This window comes from Vulpes lagopus, chromosome 4, assembly GCF_018345385.1.
Source record: "Vulpes lagopus strain Blue_001 chromosome 4, ASM1834538v1, whole genome shotgun sequence".
NCBI lineage: Eukaryota > Metazoa > Chordata > Mammalia > Carnivora > Canidae > Vulpes > Vulpes lagopus.
The window spans coordinates 105149369-105169810 of record NC_054827.1 but is presented as its reverse complement, the minus strand read 5'-3'; the positions used below and the strand labels follow the sequence as shown (position 1 = coordinate 105169810).

General features: G+C 36.9%; 1 long non-coding RNA gene across 1 annotated transcript in view; it reads left to right on the top strand.

The window, feature by feature from the left end:
• LOC121488665 overlaps positions 1 to 11886 on the top strand; it is a 124521-nt gene extending 112635 nt beyond the window's left edge. The window contains exons 3-4 of the long non-coding RNA XR_005987201.1: positions 428 to 475; positions 11692 to 11886. This is a non-coding gene — a long non-coding RNA (uncharacterized LOC121488665). The remainder of the gene's footprint in view (positions 1 to 427; positions 476 to 11691) is intronic.
• The last annotated feature ends 8556 nt before the right edge of the window (positions 11887 to 20442 follow it).

Below are 20442 nucleotides of genomic sequence, written 5' to 3'. Positions count from 1 at the left end.
AACCATCGTGATCCAAACATTCCCTTTATTATCCTCTACTCCTGTGGAAGTTGAGGTTCAGAGAAGTTAAAGGCCTTGTTCAAAGTCTCAGAACTGTTAAATTGAGCAGCGAGAATCGAAACCTGGTGATTTTATCCACTGGGTGGTGTCCGAATGAGGAAATGCATCGGCCGTGATGTAGATGCACCACCTCTGAATGTTACTGGATATTAAAAAGCCAATATCTACTTTGACAAAGACTGAAATGCGTGCTTCCCTCCACTCCCAAGAACACTAGAGAGTTTACTCTTTAAAAAAAAAAAAAAAAAAGTCATTTACTTGGAAAAAATGCATCTGCCCCAAAGAAAGGAAAACTAATTTTCTTTTTCTGTATTCTTTTTCCCCCTCTGCCTCCTTCCTTAATCTCTTCAATCTCTCTCTCTTCCAGATGCTAACAAGGAGAAGGAAGAAAAAGAAGAGAAGGAGGAGGAGGATGGTAATGATAATGATAGTGATGATTGGGTCAAGCTTCTGCTAGGGTTTTGGTTTATTCTATCAAGAGTCTGCCCTGAGCTTCAGTTTCTAAAATGGTATAAGATTTAAGTATAGATTTCAGGTTTCTATAACCTTAGAAATCAGATAAGCTGAATTTTTTGTTTAGAAATTATTTCTAAAAGAAAAATAAAAAATGAACAAAATGATTGACATGAAAATTTTGACATCATTTTGAATTAAAAAGCTAGAAAAACTAGAAATAACTTCAATGTTTAATGATAGGAGTTTAATAAAATATGGCTATCCATGCATATCAGATATTTCAATATATTAAAAATATGTTTTCAAAGAGAACATGAGATGCAATATGGTTGTGGTATGTTATTAACTCAGATATCAGATTATAAAAATATGAAAACCAAATTCTAACTTTATAAAAACTCTAATATATAAATACATGTATGTATTTGAAGGAAAAAAAAGACTGGAAAACAATATGTTAGAACAGAAACAGTTAGCTAGCCCTGGTTGATTTTATACTAATGATTCTTTACATAATTGTCTAATTTTCTACTACTAACATGGAATACTTTTGCAATTAGGAAGTAAATCTCATCTCCTTGTCATTTAAATTCTGCTCTTCCTAGAAAGAAAAAAAAAATTTTTTTTTTGATTGGTTGCTTCATCCCAACCACTGTGTCTAGGAAGGAAGATCTACCTATCCTGAAGCTCTTGTGTATTCATCCTCCTTACTCTTGCTCCTCTCAATCTGTTTTCCAAAAAACATCCTTGATAGAGTTCACTGCATTGAAAAAGACATAAGCTTAAGAAAGAGGCAGATATGAGCTTAAATCAATTTTTCCATATTTCTTGGCTGTCCAATCTTAGGAGAACTCTACTTTCTCTGAGCCTCAGTTTCCTGATGAGAAGCAAGAGGGAGTGTGTGTACAGCAACCAACATAGGCTCTGGGGCACCATACATTGGTTAGTAACATGAGTCATTACTTTCTTTTGCCTCTCCTCCTCTCTGTACCCACTCATATTTACCAATCTTTTAAATCTCAATCTCCATTTGAGTCCTTCCCAAAGCCTTCTGTGACTCTTTCTGAGCAGCTATGATACCAATCTCTTAAGTACGTTTTCTGTACTACTCTCCACTTACAGGCAACTTCCTGCACTTAGTGAAGTCCCCATCAAAAATCAGAGCAGCACCCCCACACCCATAGAATCCATGACTATTTATTATAAGCGTTCAATCAACAGTTTATAATGAAAAGGTGAATCTTTTTGAGTTGAGTTTTGAATGTGAAGGTAAATTTATGAGTTATAATACAGAGTGGTGACAACTGAAGTCTGCATGCTTCCTCTTCACCTAGAACAAGTTGAAAAGCTATCAATGGCCTGTGGGTGGTGCCTGGTGGCTGGATTGGAGTTGTCAAGATAGAATGTCCTCACCATCCCCAGAGACAAGAGCCCCAGAATAGTCCTGACTCTTGTCAGACTGTGGAAAAGTGCTAAGAACATAAATTGGTGAGTGCATTTGATAAGGTGAAGTAAAGTAGTTGGGTCCTACAGCTATAATTTCTTCTCCCTTGCAATTCCGTCAGTCAAGTAGATTGCTTGGGAACTAGGTTTCTATGGGACAGAAGCAGAAAAAGAGAGAGAAGCAGAGACAGTACCTCTCTCAGATATGTTTCTATTGGTATTTTCAGTCAAAAATTTTTGATGTCAAAGCTAACAATTAAATCTCAAGCTTTTTGGCCAAAATGCCTTTATTTTAGGTGTGAGAAGCCACTAGTTCTTTTATTCTCATATTCCTGCTTGTCCTCCAATCATTGAGGACATAAATAAAGCTGTTTTGAAGCTTGGCCATTGGGATGCCTGGATGGCTCAGTAGTTGAGCAACTGCCTTCAGCTCAGGTCAGGATCCCAGGGTCCTGGGATGGAGTCCTGCATCAGGCTCCCCACAGAGAGCCTGCTTCTCCTTCTGCCTATGTCTCTGACTCTCTCTTTGTGTCTCTCATGAATTAAAAAACAAAACAACAAAAAACTTGGTCATTTAAAATCAGTCACTAATAATAAACCTTTAAAATAATACTTTTTTCAGAGATGCTTTCACAGTCTCTTTAAATTTTTTTTTTTTTTTTTTTTTTTTTTTTTTTTTTTTTTTTTTTTTTTTAGTAAAGAGAAATCAAGCTACATTAACCTCTTTCTGGAGGTGTCTAGAATGTAATAGGAATAAACACATAGGTAGGAGTCATGTGTTGATCTGTGGATTGAGATCCACTTTATTCAAAAAGTTGAAATAAAACTGCTCTAAATGATGCCAGGAAGAATCTCTCTTTATTTCATTGTCCCCATGAATGAGAGTTTAATTGGCCTTGGCCACTTTTTTTTTTTTTTTCAGGAAACTTACAAATGAAAAGGAAGACAAGCTTTTAAGAAAGTTTTGGTTATAAATATAAATAAGATTTTAATGCCAGAGAGTAATTAGTGCTTTGTTCCTCTTTTGAATAACAAGTGAGGGAGGTTTGTTGGCTCTCTCTCATTCAGTTCTATTGACCTGCCAAAATTTTACAGAACTTAGTAACATCCATTATTCCTTCTTACATATAGTTATCTCTGTCCCTTTTATGAAATCTTTCTTGTGTTATCTCATGTTTCTTCCTTCCTTTTCTTTATTTGCATGTCACAAAAATGCTGAATTCGTCTAACTTTCAGGTAATTATTTTTATGAGCTCCTTGGAGGTTATCTTCGATGCTATCACAAAGCTGTACAGCAGTCAATGAATCATGCAGCATATTTCATGATTCTTCATCCAAGATTGCTGTAGTGGCAGAGATCTGTCCATAGAAATACTTAAAAAGTTGGAAGTAAAGGATATTCTTATAATGTTGTAGTATTTTCTATTTATAAAAGCAGTATACACTTTGTGAAATATTTAGAAAGTAGAAAAAAAAACATGAAGTATTAGCCCCACTGCCCCATAATGCTGACATTTTAATTTATATCTTTCTGTTATATAAAATACATATACAGATAAATGTAGAATTTTGCACTCTGATTTGCTTTCACTTATATCAGAAGGGGAACATTTTCCTTTGTCACCAAAGAAAGACATGATTTTATACAGCTTGGTTTGGTTCTACATATCCCCCATTCCACTCCAACCCCAATAATAATTGAGATCCTCTTCTAAATTCAGTGATTTTTAAAAGTTTAATGAGCTTTTTCTGAAATAACAAAAAATAAGATTCAAGTTAAAGAAAAACACCCTTACTCACAGGAGATGATAGGTAGTTAAATGGTAAACAAGTCTACCTATCATTCTGTAAGAGCTGACTCACAAACTTGAACTAAAACTTTGAACTCTAGAACAGAGCATAGGCAGTTGACCTGTCATTTTGTAAGTTTCGATTCACTAACGTGTAGTAGGAGTTTGAATTCTAGAACAAGGTGCAGGCAAACTATGACCCAAAGGCCAATTCCAATCCAATAGCTGCTTTTCTATCCCTTTTGAGCCAAGAATGCTTAATTTGGTTTAATTTTTGCATTTGAAGTAGTTGGAAAAAAATCTAAAGAAGAATGATATTTTCTGGCACATAAAAATTATAGGAAATTCATATTTCACTGTCCATAATAAAGTTTTATTTTTTAAAGATTTATTTATTTATTCACGAGAGACACACAGAGAGAGAAGAGACATTAGGCAGAAGGAAAAGCAGGCTCCCCATAGGGAGTTGGATGTGGGAATTGATCCTGGATCCTGGGATCACGACCTGAGCCCAAGACAGACTCTCAACTGCTGAGCCACCCAGGTGTCCCCATAATAAAGTTTTATTGAAACATGGACATTACTCATCTGTTTGCATATCTCAGTGGCGGTTCCACACTACAAAAGCTAACGGAGTAACTGCTACAGACATGATATAACCCCTAAAGCAAACCCCTATTTACCATCTGGTCTTCTAGAGAAAAAGTTTGCAACTCTGGCCCAAGATGATTAGGTTTTGAGTAGGAGAGCATTAGCAAAGTCCAGGCTCATTCTCTTTTCTCCCTCAGTCCAGATCCCCTTCCCTGTTTCTTTTAGCAATATTATTTGTGCCCATCAGTATTCATTTGCTATCAGAGCTGCCTTTGAACTTCAGGAAAGCCGCCATCTTGTTTTTGTTCACTTCTCTAAAGCTTAGTGTCTGCAACATGAAACACTAGTAAGTTCTTTAAACTTCTTGTTATCTTGAGACAGGGCAAGACCTTTACCCAATTTATTTAGTTATGGAGGAGGAGGATGAAAGATTGGGTCCTAAGTGTTATTCAATGGCATGACATGGTTTTCCCTGGAAGGCAGCCAGAACTGATGCTTATGAGGTGTTTGTCTGATGAACTGTACCCCTGTGACACTAAGCAGAGCCAGGAGGAGGTGGCAGTCCATCTTTCTAACTCAGGTTTGATTTACAAATCAGAAGAATGTGCAAAGCCCATGGAAGCCAGACCCACCCTTAACATAGTCTAACAAGGAAATAATGACCTCTGCTTGTGAATAACCATTTGGACAGTGGAATGATTTGGATTATTGTTGAAGTATAATATAGTATTTACATGAGAGCAAAATAGACCCTAGGCAACTGCTGACTGTGATGTTTGTTTTAGTAACTGGGAAGTGTGGAAAATGATTATTAGTCAGTATCTATGAGTTACAGAGAACCTTTCTAATTAAAGGAAGCTGTGTATTGAATGTATGGAAACTTCTAACATAGCTCACATGAACAGAAAAAATAACAAAAACGTTGAGAGGTAGGAGGAAGGAAACACTGTGTCACAATGCCTCCAGAATTAAATTCCACAGCCAGGAAAATAAGATGTACTCAAGTACTTGACAATGAAATTCTTTTATAACAGGATTTCATTATTTGAGAAATGTAGATGTGCCACAAGCTACACTGCCCTCAACTTCAATCTTGTAGTGATTGGACTTGTACATGCTCTGTACAATTTCTTGAGGCTCTAAGAACTCATATTAGTTCTAGCCATGAAACAAATTCTATAAGAGTGCTTGACAGTGTTTACGAAAAGTAAAATTCTGGTTATCTGAGGTCAGTATGGAACATAACGGCTTTGCAAAGACATGATTGCCTTGTTCGTGTTACTGTATTAAATGTAAGTAATGCTTTACTTTTTCCAATTAAAATAGTATTGTGTTTATGATACAAAATTTTGAAAATATCGAAATTTCAAGTTAAATAAAAATGACCTCCACCCAAAAGCATTAGTTAAGAATTGCTTCCTTTCCATCTTTGCTATGGTATTTTTTTACAGTCATTATTATACTCAGAGTTCAGTGGAGTCTCTTGCTTTTCACTTAACTGTATAATATAATTTCCAGATAAGACATTCATAATTAATCTGAAAAAGCCTTAGAGATGGACAGGTAACCTGTTAAAATGTTTGGATATTCAGAATGAAGTTTAGTTTAAAATCTAAACCGAAAAATGTGTTATCTCAAGTCACAGAATAAGCAAAATTTTTGTGACTTCCTTTTTTACCTCATGACTTCTTTTTTGGCCATCATCTTATGGACTGAGTAAAGACCAAATTTTTTTAAAAAGGAGTGAGGGCAGGAAAAAAAAAAAAAAAGAAAAAGACAGAAAGAAAAGTCAAGAAAAAATGAGAAGAGCCAGAAAATTTAAAAGAAAATACCACATTCCTGAAATACATCTGGTCCTGCTGAGAGTAATAGCATTTATGTAAATGTGTAGTCAAGTCCCTAAGATGATTTTTTTTAAAGCCTATACCTCTTTGATACTAACTGTACAAATCTCATAGTACATACATTTGAAATTCAGTAAAGAAATATAGATCCAGAACAGAATTCATTTTTTTTAAGTTCTAGACTCTTTTATATTAATCTTGCATTTCACTTTTTCACTTCTTATTTTAATACAAATAAACTAGATGTGAAGACAGGGCCAACTTAAGAGTGGTGTGGCTAGTGTTGGGCTGGGTGGGAGCTGTGTCCATGCAGTGAGTCACACAGCATGGCCTTGGCCAGTCTCAGGAGGAGACGTCTAGCCCAGCACAAAAGTAGGCTCTGATACCAAAAGTGGGCATTTGTTCCTGATGGTCGAACCTCTCCAATTTGTTAAATTGCCCATAATAAGTTTTTCCTTGAGGTCTTCTTTTATGAGAAATCTACGTTCTAGGACTGTGACCGTCCATGATAGAAAGACCCCAAACGCTATGTACTGTCTTCATGGGAACGAGGCAAGAATGTAATCCGAGCTTTTTTTTTTTTTTTTGGTGTATCTCTACACTGAGACACCATAACATTGAAGTGTAGATTTATAGCATGCTTTATGTATATTTTCTTAGTCCCAAGGCCCCCCTTTTCACAGATACATACACAACATGTCATGTAGAAAATATAAATTGTTGATCGTACAGGCACTTTCTTCCTTTTTAAACCTTTCCAAAGGTCTTTTTGTTAAATACACCCAGATGCCGTTTGACAGATGAGGGGCTAATTGCTCTGTGAATTACCTCTATCGATTCCTGTTTCATGTTGAGCCAAACAAACAAAAGATATTAATGCTTTGAAAAAAATGAATGATGACCTTTCTCTGCAAACACAGCTTGCGGTCTCTGATTATTGGTGATTCCAGAGAGCAGCGGTCAATCGCAATAGCTGTAACGCTATGATCACTATAATAAGCTTGCCTGACCTTCTCTGCCATGTTAAGTGGTTTAAATTTATTTGCCCAACAACAGAAGAGCTTTCATTTAAAGTCACAGAACATTCAATTTAATTTAAAGATGTAGTGTCTTCTTTCCTCCTCTTCCTTTCTTGGCCATTTCCTTACTGCCTACACATGCCTCTTAAGTTTACGAATAGTTTTAGTACTATAAAATAGTCACCATACCTGCCAAGCACTTTCTTTCAGCTCTGTTTCAAATTCTTGGTACCATTTTCTCTTTTGACTTGTTCTTTCTTGTTTCAAGACACTGGAAACATTTTTGTTTCTCTCTTTAGAAGCGTTGTCTCTAGTTCAAGTTTAGAATTCTAGAAAATATGAGCAGTATATAAGTCAAGAATGCAACGGGGTGTGGTACCAAGTAAGTAGCCTGGGAGCTAATTTTGTCTTTAATTAATAAGACCTTGACCCAATTTTTTTCCAGTCCCTTCTAACTTGGTAAATAGGGAGCACTAGGCATAAATGACCTCAAAGTATCCTTCCAATCAGGATATACTAATTTTCTATATCTCTCTACTTCTACAACCCTTTCATACAAATGGCAGGGTCATAACTTGACAGTTAAGAAAACATGATTGTGGGATCTTTAAGGACTTCCTGACTTTTTCTCAACAAGTCTTCATGCTAGAGAACATGAGTAAACCACAAATGGCTAAAGCTTTGAATGGTTAGGAAGTGGATGCAACCCCCCTTGGCTGAAGTGGAAATCTCTTGAAAAGGGTAGCTCTGACACTTCCACCAGTTTCCTGGTAAGAGACATGCCAAAAATACCAAGGATGTAGTTCCCTTTAGAATAGTTTGGTCCCTGTGCTATAAGATTAAAGCAGGAAGTGAAGAGAAAAACACCACAAGTAATCAAAAGGCTTCCTGTGTTAGTCTGACATTCTCAAGAAGTTAGGTCTGAATTTAGATAGAGCTGAGCAATGTTAAGGGACTCTCTTTAAACATTATCTCTAGGTTCCACTCAAGACAGTGACCAATAATACTGCCAAGCCATTCTTGAAGCATTGCTGACTTCCCTATGCTAGAACCATGTGGAATTTAAGAAAATGTGAGGCATATTTCCTGCCTCTGGTTAATTTATTGCTTTGCTCTCAAGGCACCAGGCTCTTTTCTCTTCAATGGGACATTTGCAAATGCTGTTTGGCTTTCTGTGCCTAGAAAGCCTTTCTGTACTTCTCCCTTTCAAAATCCAACATTAGTGTCTTCTTAATCTCTCCATACTCTTTACAATTTTTCTAGGCTCTATCCTTTCTCTTCCAGAATGCTTTTGGTATGGCACTCTATTAAGGATTCACCACAGCACATCATGCATGCTTTTATGTCAGCACTTTGCATGTCTATTTCATTTACTGCTCCATTTATCTCCTTCCACTGGAAGTTTGTACTGTGTATCTCAGGCTGTGGCCACAGAATATGAGGCCTGTTAGGTATCCAACTGATGTTTGAGGATGAATAAGTGAATGAACAATTGAATTGTATTGTATCAGATAACTACTGCTGTACAACAAACTACTCTAAAATGCTGTGGCTTTGGGGGTCCTGGGTGGCTCAGGCAGTTGCGTTGTACTTTTGGTTTTGGCTCAGGTCATGAACTCATGGTCTTGAGATTGAGCCCCGCATGAGTAACCCTAAGTCAAAGGACAAGCAAATAGACTCTTTGGCTTTAGTCATATGACAAACTCACATATCCAAGGGCAAGGAAATAAGAGATAAAAAACCAGTCACAGTAATGAAATGAAATCTACCAAGAAGGAAATACTTATAACTATATTAAAGGAAGAATACAATATTGGTTCCTAACTTTTAGAGCCATTTGACTAAACACCAATATTATCTTTTTTATCCTCATAGTACCACTATTATGTAATTGTACCCAACAATTTAATGGCTTATGTGGTCCATAAATAGTTACTAAATTAAGTTGGATCACAGACAGGACATTTTAAAAATCAGAATTGAAAGAATCCTGACGTCTTTGTTTTTCCTTTTTTTTTTTTTTTTAAGAAAATATTCATGGTGGACAGACATGAGCACAAAATGAAAAGCTTTAAACTCAAAGTGGTCATCCTTTATGAATGAAGACACTTTTACTCATGTTTGCATGTTTCACTATGGCTGATTTGAAATTTGTCAAAGCCCTAAATGTAGTTCACATAATGAACCTTGCTTCCCCTTGAATCTTTGTCATTTCACTTGCAAGCGAGCTTAGAGAAATGTCATGTACAAATGGCCAGGGCTTCTTTTTTTTACAGAAAATCTGCTCAATCATTGAGTTGGTGTTAAGACTCCAAGGTTTAGGGGCTGATTTACCAGGAAGAGCATAGTTAACTTAAAAGCAGAATAAGCTCTTGCAGTAATCAAGCCCTGTGAATTCCTGGCCCGCTCTCTCAGATCCCCAGTGGGGCCCACTCAACTGTGGCCAACCCCACACCATGCACACTGGATTGGTGGTCCTCTTATCACAGAAATTCCACCAGTGCAGCCAAAAAATACAGAAGGAAGCACACAAGAAAAATGTGAATAATATATGCAGGCCTGCAAATTGAGTTTTATGAAAAGAAAAAAACAAAAGGAGAGAGATTTTTCTTAGCTCTTTTTCATAGTTCATAGAAAAAGAAATAATGGGACAAATTAGTTATCAAATGGGGGTGGTTTTCCCATTTTTTTAAATGTCAAATTAGGCGATACAAGGGTAGCTTTAAAATATCTCTCCTAATTTTGGGTTATAATCAGATAATTTAGATGTGACTATTTGATAAATAGAAACTTCCTTTTCCCCACCATTTTCCTTCTGTTTCACCTGCTAAAGGGTTTGCTTCAATTAGAAAGATGAAAATCTCAGCATTCCCAAAACATTTTACTTGCCTGATTTGGTTTTTAATAAAGTAGAGTAGCAGAACCCAGGCCTATAGCTCAGAAACTTTAAGCACCTTGAGGAAAACAAGATCCTGTTTGTTGTGGTTGTTGTTTTAATCTGACAGCGTTTCAGACTCCAGTCCTTCCTAGTTTCAGAAAATGGAAGTATGAGAACATGCTTTCTTCTCTTGCCCAGCCTCCTCCCCGATTAGTCTGTGTTTTTGGTATGTCAGAAAATCTGACTTACATGGGCCAGCATCAGTGTTTTAATTTCTTTACATTACTGTTTATAGTTCCTCTCCATTTTCTGCAGAGAGAACTTTAAAGTAATCAGCCGAAAGAGTGTGTAAACGTTGAATGCGTGTCCTGATACTATTTGAGCAATACCACAGGGACTGAGTTCTCACGGCCATCAGTAAAATTCCTTCTTGTGAGTCTGGATCTACGACTTACAGAAATGCCTAATAAATGTCACGCAGTGGTCAACTCCGTTTCTGTCGCCTACAAAATGTTAGCAAAGAAATTAGTTGGTTGCTAGGAATTGATATGCTCCAAAGTCCTCATTCATTCTTTCCTGCTCTACCATTTACTCAAAAAGGGGGTAAGAGCCTTGACAGGGTGGGGGAGAGGAGACAGAATTGCCAGGGATGGGAAACCAAGCTGCTTTGCAAATATTCACAGCTCCCCATAGCCATGCTCCCTTTCCAGTGGACTTTAAAAAGGCAAATTCATAAGGGATTTTGCCATAAAAGGTAATCAACTCTTAAATCCGGCTTCCCGAAGACCTTAGACACTGAGTTACCACAGCACTCCCTAAGGTCCTGAAGACAGAATTCTGCTCCCCTCCCACATCCCTCTCCCTGAGCAAAGAGTTTTCCCACTAGATAAAATAATTAAAAACATTCTCAGAATAGAAACCCTATGTGGTTGGCTTCACCAGAAGCCTATTTTCAGGAATAATCAATTGATCGCGTGTTTCCACTTTGACATCTTAACAGCAATGAAAGTGTCCTATTTGGGATTTCACTGCTTATGAGAATAAAGAAAGAAAGTGTGCACAAGAGTAGTTGTGTATTTGTTCTGCCCACCTCTGGTCTGCTACCTAATTTCAGGGAGAATCCTGAAAAGATGCAAGACAGCAGCCCCTGTGAAGTCATTGGTTATCTCTGAACTGGAACTTCACTTTTTAAAGCCTGCCTACGTAAATTACCTTTCCAGTGCAGGGTATTTTCCTTTTAGGAGATTCGTTGGGAAGGGCCTCCAGGGAACTAACTAACTTTTTAATGGTTCACTCAGATTAAGAGGAAGGAAATGTGAACTCCTCTGGGGAAAGACACTGCTCTAGGCTGTCTACATCCTGTCATTCTTCCCAAGTCTGTGAATCATATTTTTAAGACTCCTTTTCAAGGACATTTGTCTTCCTTGAAGAGAAGGCCAAAGCAGAAAAGACGAGGTTTAAAATAGGTCTCAATCAAGCTTTAGCCATAAAAACAATTACGGATTCTCTCCCTGTGGACCTGGAGAAGGTCGGTCTGGGTCCTTTGACGGCATGCCTCCCCTCACCTTGCCCGATACTTGACTGGATTATTATTTTTTCTTTGCTTTCAGAATTAAGATGACTTCTAATATCACCTAAGTGTCTTTGAGCTACAGTTCTGGACCATGTTTCCCATTACAACCAGCCTCGGAGTCTGCTTTCACTTACACAGTAAGAATTTGAAGAACAGAGCCTACCATAACAAGATTTTTCCAAATCTTTTTAGATTTGGATTTTGCTTTAAAACCATGTATTTATTTAATAAAATGTCTTGTTTATAGGAAATTATGGACTATGTCTGCACCTTTTCCACAAGGCATGAATGCTTCTGAAAATAGTTATGGGAGTGACAGTTTGAAGCATTAGATCATTCAAAGTTTCCATACAAGAATGACATAACAGGGTAGCATCTGGGTAGCTCAGTGGTTGAGCGTCTGCCTTTGGCTCAGGATGTGATCCCAGGATCCTGGGATCCAGTCCCACATCAGGCTCCCTATGGGGAACCTTCTTCTCCCTCTACCTCTGTCTCTGCCTTTCTCTCTGTGTCTCTCATGAATAAATAAATATAATCTTAAGAAAAAAAGAACGAAGTAACAAGAGTGTCCTTCTAAAAGGTTTATCTTCTTGAATATTTATTACTCAATGAATAACGGGGATTTTATTGAGCATCTACTAAATGGTGATACATATTTTCTTAAGCTACAATCAAGAGTGGAAAAACCCTGCAAAAAGGTGCAAAAGGACAAATGTATAATGACAACAAATACCCATCTGAACTCGAATGTAAACTATGCACTTTGAGTAGGGGTAATAATGACTTGTCAACTTATGTTCATCCCTTGTGACAACTTGTACCATTCTGGTAGACATTTAGGTAATGAGGGATGCCAGGCATATGTGGGGGTCTAGGGGCCTGATGGAAAATCTCTGTACCTTCCACTCAATCTTGCTGTGAACCCCCCCAAAAAACAGCTCTAAAATATAAGATGTTTAAAAAATGTGCAAAAGTTAATTTAGAATGTATTTAAATTAACACGAGGCTCAGAGTTGGGGTGTATAGATCCACAATCCCTCATTTGCAAATCTGAGTCTTAATCTAAGATATCAACATGTGTTTACATTTTTTTGGCAGAGGGATCAGCCAATATAAATTGACTTTAAATCATATGTAGCAAAATATGACCCAAACTGATATGGGGTATTCATAGTCTTTATCCCACTGAGTGTGAGTGCTCATGTGTGTTGTTGCAGTCATGTTAATGATGCCACCCCAAACATCACTGGTGATATGGATAATATATGGATATATGTGCCATGTCACTTTCCCAAACCCAAACCGTTCTAAATTATAAAATACATTTACCTCAAGAATCTTAGATAAGAGATTTTGGAACAAATACACTGAACTACAGAAAGCAGGAAAGAAAGAACAGAATAGAATAGGAAACCACTGAGTTCTATTTTATCGCTTTTCTTATTTCTTAGGTGTCTTTTTAGATCCTCATTATTATAATGGTCGCTCTTTACTGAAATTTACTATCAGCAGTAAAGTGTTAAAACCTACTAAAATAATTGTGATTTCTACTCAGATATATCTTAAAGATTTTTGTATGAATACTTACAGTGCACATTCTGTATCTGTAAGTCTATTCCAAAAGAGTACCCAGAAACATGGCTTTCTTTCCTCTAAACCATCAATGAACTATGATTGGATGACTCATTGCTTTAGGATAATGAGACAATGCGTGTGTTTGAAAGCCAGTGTACTTTTAATTTCAGCAAACTTAGGTCCAAGAAAATAGTCTAACTAATCACATTTTTGGGGGTTATTTTTTTAAACATTATAGTTATGTTCCTAGGCATTTACCTTAGTGTGTTTTTAAAAAGTAATTGATTGATTTTAAAAATTATTTTTTTAATTAATTAATTTTAACTCAACATGTTAAAATTCCATTAAAATGAATAGTAAGGCACTTGCTGCTGTTGTAAGTTTCAAACTGTGGGCCAGCCGATAGGTCCAAGTAACTTAGTTACACCTTTAAATCTAAAATGATATTCTAGATACATATTCACTGAAACATAAAGTGTGACTATATTCATTTCATTTTCAGAAATATTTTTTCTTTCCTCTTGCTTTCTTAATCCCAGTCATTAATTTACATAGTTCCTGTACTCTATCTGCCAAATTACTGAATTCTACATGCTTGTATATACTTTATGCAACTTGACTAATGCATGAAGGGTGAGGCAGACATAGTAATCATCCTCCAATGATTATTCAGGGCAAGGCAAAGGGTATTTTGCCTTTAAATGCATACTGGAAAAATATATATATTTTTTAAAGATTTTATTTATTTATTGGAGAGAGAGAGAGAGAGAGAGCATGAGCGCACAAGCAGACGAAGGGGCAAAGGGAGACAGGGAAGCTGGTTCTTCCGCTGAGTGGGGAGCCTGACACCTGGCCTGATCCCAGGGCCCTGGAATCATGATCTGAGCCTAAGGCAGATGCTTAACTTTCTGAGCCACCCAGGTGTCCCTGGAAAAAAGCACATACTTTTTAAGGATACTAGAATTTTTAGCAGATGATCTAGATTTTAAAAGATATTTTGCTGGCTTAATCATACTAATTATTATAGTTAATCATACCAATTATTGTGGTTAATAGTTTCTTTTTTTTTTTTAAGTGTAAGGATCACAGCAATATGAGCAAAATGAAAAACACAGTGGTAAATTTTACTTCTGTGGAGTAATATTTGTTTGAGATGGCAAAATTGAGTGCTTGCCCTATTCTTCAATGATAAATCCTGTGTGTCCTGGTTTTCAACATAGACCCCAAGTATATGGGTGAAAATCTTAAAGAAACAGAACTTGGGCAAGTTTCCGACCATCCTAAACCTCAGTTTCCTTTTCTGTAAGGTGGCAGCAACAACAGTTACCTAAATTAGTCAAAGTTTCTAGAGAATTTCATCTATGTTAGCCTCACAGCACAACAGAAATTCCAAGGTTAGCAGAGGCTAAAAATTTCGACAATCTGCTAATTTCAACTAATGCTGTCATGTTAATTTTCTTTACAAATATCATTACTTGGTCGTCAATCCTTTCAGAGGTTCTTTTTTTTTAAATTTTTTTAAAATTTTTATTTATTTATGATAGTCACACGGAGAGAGAGAGAGAAAGAGAGGCAGAGACACAGGCAGAGGGAGAAGCAGGCTCCATGCACCGGGAGCCTGATGTGGGATTCGGTCCTAGGTCTCCAGGATCACGCCCTGGGCCAAAGGCAGGCGCCAAACCGCTGTGCCACCCAGGGATCCCCAGAGGTTTTAAATCAGGTACCAGTGAGGCAGTTTTGACTAAAGTGTTGGAGGCTTTGCCGTGTTTTCAGGGCAAGAAAACTGCTTTTTTTTTTTCCTTTTTTTTTTTTTTTTTTTTTTAATGCATGAGAGACACAGAGAGAGAGGCAGAGACTCTCAGAGGCAGAGGGAGAAGCAGACTCCATGCAGGGAGCCTGATGCGGGACTCAATCCCGGGACCCCAGGATCACACCCTGAACCAAAGGCAGACACTCAACTGCTAAGCACCCAAAAACTGTTTAATCATAAAATGTTTAATTATTGAATTCTCTGTGAAAAAGTAAGAAATGTGAGGCTAAGAATTGAAAGCATAAATGAGGAGTTTATTGACTAGAAGGAAGAAGGAAAGGAAAAAAGTAAGGAGGGAAGAGAGGAAGTTGAAGGAAAGATTCTGGTCTGCAGGATGGTCGTTTAAAACCTTCCCCAGGGCTTGAGAATGGAAAGAAAAGTTGTCATAAGGCAGATTCTAATATTCCAAATGTGCAATCCAATTGCATTAAAGCGTAAATTTAAATCTAAATCATTTGGGAGAAAACATTTAAATATCCTATATTTTTGTTTAGAGCTGATATCTATAAAAATCTGTTATGTTACACAGATCCATATTATAGAGATTATATATACAAATATTTTATTACTTATGCATAAAATATGGTTTGTTGGGGGATATAAACTATGGCTTTCTCAGGTATCACTGCTACTTGATTGTTCTGAGTATTGGCTTTCTGACAGGGTTTGGAATGAAGCCATTTTTATTAATTTAGTTATTTTTGCTGATATAAAAGGCCGTCTATCATGTTAATGATGTATCGGTCTGCGGTCCCACCGAACAATAATTACAGAATGTTCCTAATAGTAAATCATTTGTCACAATCACAGCTCAGTACAACAACCTTTGTTGAGCAGTGGAAGACATTATCTGAATAGCAATACACCTTTATGTGAGCTGATTAGAGGGTGCTTACACCCAGCGGCCCAGCAAAAACCTGAGAATTCCCAGTCTGACATGTCCTCCCCCAAATCTCAGCTCAGGGATGCGCACTGAACCTTGCTGTATATTTTGCGGTGTTAGCCTCTCTGATGATATGGAACCAAAATGTTCTGCTGAAGAGAGAATGGACTGAGTTTCACAGAAACCTAAAACAAAACAAAACAAGACCTTCTCAGAGAAGGGTGGTGGTGAAACAAAATGATCAGAAAAAGGAAAGTGTTAAAGGTTTTACTAAATCCTCTTTATTTTTTCATAAGACTGGACAAAGAAAGGATAGGATACCCAAAAAAAGAACTGGGATTAACAAAAAAGCATCGATACCTAAAGTAAGTGAAAGTCTCATCATCAGAATAGTGCTCAGGCTCTCCTTTGTAAAGATTCACGACTTGAATTCAGTTACTCATAAACAATACTTTTAAATAATAAAAGCAAACATTATTGAGTGTTTCTAGGCACAGAAAGAAACTAACTCTTGTGTTAGTTTTGTTTTTTGTTTTGTTTTGCTTTGTTTGTTTTTTGGGTTATTTTTTGCCTGTATTCTTTCTTTTTTTTGATTGAGTTACTATTATTTATTATTATTATTATTATTATTATTATTATTATTATTTGGAGCAGTTTTAGGCTCCTAGAAAAGTTGAGGAAAAGATTTCTCCTTACCCTCTCCCCACCCACACCCCTGCCAAAGGTACAGTCTCTCCAGTTACCAGCATGTCTAGTCAGAATGGCCCATTTATTATCATCGGTGAACCTACATCAACACATCACAACCACCCAGAATGTGTAGTTCACACCAGTAAATCTTTTAACCACTTAAAAGATTTAAGAGGAGGAGAATGGGTGATTTCTAGGATTTGTCTAATTTCAAACCCTAAGCCGGTTAATTAACCATTACTCATTATTGAGGTATCTCAGTGAAATTAATCAACATCATTTGTTGAGCATTCACCACATGTATTGATTTTTGCCAAGATGGTGTCACCATGCTTGTTTGGCAACAATATCCCTATTGCATCGACAAAGCAACCAAATAGCAAAGGGGGAGTAAGCCAAGATTTCCATAAAGGTCCCGTGACACGAAACCTGCCCTACATTATACCGCCTCTGTCCCCATTTAGGAAAGGCAACCATGGAATTGTAAATGAATAACTGAGTCATACATAGCTTTGCTTGAGTGACTGATTTTTATAACATTGATACTCAAACCTGACACCCATGGATTTTGTAAAACAAAACAAAGCACTTCATTTTAACAAAAGATTTCTATTTTTATTTTTATAACTATGTGGATTCCTTTTTAAACATTTTACCAAGAATGGAGTGCAATGGGTGTATATACAGGAGGAAATTCTAAAATACTTGGTCACTAAACCCAGTGAATTGAAAATAACCTCAGGAGCAATTAAAATGTAAGGGGGTGAGAACCATCAGCTGTGAAATGTTCCTAAAAGACCACGTAGCAGAATACAGGGTTTTCTTAAGTATCAACAATGGAAATTGTTCTAGAAGTTTATGCAGAAGAAAATGGCGTGGGGTGTAAAGCCTGCGCTTTCCATTTTTCTTTGGGTTTTAAATAGCCACAAATAAAACTTGTTGAGCAAAAAGTGAATTTGTGAGTCTAAATTAGCTTTAAATGGAATAATGTGTATGTGCTCTCACCCCTCAGATGATGTTTACCACTTCCTTTAATTTCTAGAATTCTGGTAAAGTATGGAAGGACTCCAACAGCCATGTCATGCTTTCATCTCTAATAGCAGATACAAAACAAGGATCAAATAATATGGATCTCTCTCAACATAAAATGAGGCTATGTTCTGATAAGCCCACAGTAAATTGAAAATATCTTATGTCAAAAATACATTTAATAAAGCTAACCTACAGGATGGCTTAGCCTCGCCTACCTTAAATGTACTCAGAGCACTTATGTTAGCCTATATTTGGGCAAAATCATCTAACATGAAGCTCATTTTATAATGAAATGTTACACATTTCATGGAATTGATTGGATACTATACCGAATGAGAAAAACAGAAAGGTTGTAAGTACATCTGTTGTTCACCTTTCTGATCATGTGGTTGACTGGGACCTGCTGGGAGCTGCCACCTACCCCCTGGCATCGCAGAGAGAGTATCATACTGTGTGTCACTAATCCTAGAAAAGATCCAGATTCAACATTCAAGGAACAGTTTCCACTGAGTGCATATCAAAAACAAAACAAAACAAAACACAAGTTGCCATCATATGTAGGCGACTGTTTGAATAGTAAAATACATATTCCTACAGATTTTTGGCAGCCGCTGGTAACGCTGAGGAAGTCCTTGGCCAAAGCTGGAAATCAGATGTCAGAGGACACACCAGAGGACCGAAAAGTTAGTCTCTGCCAAACCTTTGCATTCTTTCCTGACGTTGGCCAGACCACCTGCATGCAGAACTTATGGCGGCTTCTCGAAGGAACCCCCTTCAAACACTGGGCATCCTTGACAAGGTGCTGCTTTTCCAAAGGGGTGAAAGTCCCTTTGGAAGAAAAAGAGGGAGGATGAGAAGAGGAAGAAGAAGAAGAAGAAGAAGAAGAAGAAGAAGAAGAAGAAGAAGAAGAAGAAGAAGAAGAAGAAGAAGAAGAAGAAGAAGAAGAAGAAAGAAGAAGAGAAAGAAAGAAAGAAAAAAATCAAATGGCTTCCTCTTGCCCCAACCCCACTGTCCCCTACCCCTATGTTCTATCCAGAAGAAAAATCCCTCAGCCGCAATGGTTGTTTTTATTAAATTCTCCTCAATAAAAAGCTCAGGCAGGATTTATTAGGTACTCAGGGCGGACGTTTAGTATTTCGCCAGTTATTAAGTGAAAATCAATAGAAAGCAAAGAAAATGGAAGTCACCGCACTGTTAGCGCACCGTTGTCGCCCAGATATTATGTCGGCTGTCTCGTAGATTCATGACAGACGAAAGAGGCCGGGAGAGAACTTTCTGCTTACATTGCACGAGCCAAAGTGGGGTTATTCATTAGAGCAGGCAGCCGGCCAGATGGATTTCCAGTTCAGTTTTACCATTTATCTTTAAAACGCCTGTATCGAGTGAGAAAGAACACTGATATTATGTGATATCAGTGGCAGGTTTATGTATCTAAATCAGGATTTATTGTTATTTTGTTCCAAAGACCTTTTTTTCTCAAGAAATACCATTTCACTGGAAGAAAATAATAGCTAAAACCTTGTCAAAGATAACCTTTCATGCTGTCCGTGCACCACTAGCTGTAAAACAAATAGAACCCGGTATATAAATAGTTTTAACCACATCCTTACAAATCATTTCTTCTGAAATATATATTAAATATATGTATTTATATATATATTAAATATATACATATATATTCAGTGCCACAAACATGGGTTTTGGACATTGAGTGTTTTCTTTTGTCAGGAGTTAACTCTAAATAATGTCAGCAATTGTTTTAATTGCATTTATGTCCTTCTGCGGAATGCTACTTTTTCCAAAAAGCATTCTTTCGGAAAGCAAAGTGGTCTGCTCTTGTTGTTCTTTTCTTCCCCTGGCTTAGAATGAGCCTTAAATCTACTGGGTCAAATCTACCGGTTCTTGTTTTTTCAACTACTTTAGGGTTTTCAACAGCGTGGGTGTGTTTTCCTTTCACTTGGATTGACTCTTTCCCTAGCTTCTGATTTTGTGAGGCCCTCTCTTATTTAAAGGACAGATTGATTACAGCAAGACCCGATCACATTGGTTCTTCGGTCAGTCTGCTAAGTAACTAAGATGGCCAAACGCCGGGATGAACCATTCATTTTACACTCCTTATAAATAGCTCTTAAGAAAAAATACATTCCGTATATTTATAAAATGTCATTATGGACATGGGAGAAGAAAATATTAGGTCTGGGTTTTGATTAAAGCTGTTGCTAATAGAAAATTGTGAATGTATTTTTAGCTACCTTATTTCTGCTTTTTTTTTTTTTAATGTTTGGAATAAGAGATTGTAAATTTTGCCAGTATCAGACAATAACCAGATACACAGGTTTATTTAAAGATTAAAATTCACCAAGTGGCATCAATTTAGAAAGATTCTAAGCAACTATCAGCTAAAGCTTTTTGCTTCCATCGAACAAAAGTGACATTACATTGCAGAGTAAGAAAATAGAAGCATAAAATGGATTATACAATATTTATTCCCTGATACCCTTCTTTACTGAACCAAATACATTTGTCAGATTGAAAAGCTCACTTTTACTAGGAACCACTTCTTTTATTTTCCCGCTTAGGCATGGACACCAGTTGTGTTTTTCTTTTTTTTTTCTGGTGCTTTTTAAATGTGTGGACACTCCAAATTGTATACGACACATAGATGCTATTCTCAGATAAAAACTTGGGAGACTCTTTCTATTTTCCCTATTTCTTTAGAAAAGTCATTCTAAACTCCTATACGAAATATGTACTTCTGTATGTATTTATGTGTGTGTGCACCTGTTGAGGAGGAAATG